Source organism: Suncus etruscus, chromosome 1 (assembly GCF_024139225.1).
Source record: "Suncus etruscus isolate mSunEtr1 chromosome 1, mSunEtr1.pri.cur, whole genome shotgun sequence".
In the NCBI taxonomy this organism is placed as follows: Eukaryota; Metazoa; Chordata; class Mammalia; order Eulipotyphla; family Soricidae; genus Suncus; species Suncus etruscus.
The window spans coordinates 6,567,737-6,568,896 of record NC_064848.1 but is presented as its reverse complement, the minus strand read 5'-3'; the positions used below and the strand labels follow the sequence as shown (position 1 = coordinate 6,568,896).

The following is a 1,160-nucleotide window of genomic DNA, read 5'->3' as shown; positions in this document are numbered from 1 at the left end:
GTGTTCATTCAACTTGGCTTATCCATTTGCCCATAGCATCATCCCTATCAGTATTTCTTTGCCTTTTTTTTTTTTTTTTTTTTTTGGTTTTTGGGTCACACCTAGCAGTGCTCAGGGATTACTCCGGGCTCTACGCTCAGAAATCGCTCCTGGCAGGCTCGGGGGACCATATGGGATGTCGGGATTCGAACCACCGTCCTTCGCATGCAAGGCAAATGCATGCTATCTCTCCGGCCCCTGTTCTTTGCTTTTTTTAATGCCTATAAAATAAAAGCTCTGTCATCTTAGAAAAGACAAGGAAAAACAACACTGAAATTAAAACTCATATATAAATTCCCAAGGTATAAACTCAGGTTTTTTTTTAAATTTTATTTATTTATTTATTTATTTATTTATTTATTTATTTATTTATTTATTTATTTATTTTAAGCCTACAGCACCCTGTATTCCCAGGCGGTCTCCCATCCATGTATTGGCCAGGCCCGACCCTGCTTACTTTCCGAGATCAGACGAGATCGGGCACGTTCAGGGTGGTATGGCCGTAGACGGTTTTTTTATTTTATTATTTGACTTTTGAATTTTGGGTCTGCACCCAGAAGTGCTCAATGGTTACTCCTAGCAGGTTTGGAGAACCATCTGGGATGCCAGATATTAAATTCAGGTCAGCGGCATGCAAAGCCTACTTGCTATACTATAATTTCAGTCCCAAACTCAGATTTTAGTTTTTATTCATTTATTTATTTATTTATTTGGTTTTTGGGTCACACCCGGCATTGCTCAGGGGTCACTCCTGGCTGTCTGCTCAGAAATAGCTCCTGGCAGGCACGGGGGACCATATGGGACACCGGGATTTGAACCAACCACCTTTGGTCCTGGATCGGCTGCTTGCCAGGCAAACGCCGCTGTGCTATATCTCCGGGCCCAGATTTTAGTTTTTAAATTGATGAACTAGAGCCAGGTATGTGGCTCAGTAGCAATTGGCTTGCATGTTATCTGGGTCTGGTGCCCAGCAGTACAAAAACAAAGCAGAAAAAAAAAAAAGATGCCTGAGCTAAATATACAAAATTTCATGTATGAGTGCATCTGTGTGTGAAAGTCGGCAATTGTGTATATGTGCTTGTGTGTAAACATGTGTGTAAATGTGTGTATTGCATATACCT

General features: G+C 41.1%; 1 pseudogene; it reads right to left on the bottom strand.

Moving 5' to 3' along the window:
- Nucleotides 1–428: 428 nt before the first annotated feature.
- Nucleotides 429–547, bottom strand: LOC125994890 (uncharacterized; annotated as a pseudogene).
- Between the last annotated feature and the right edge of the window lie 613 nt (nt 548–1,160).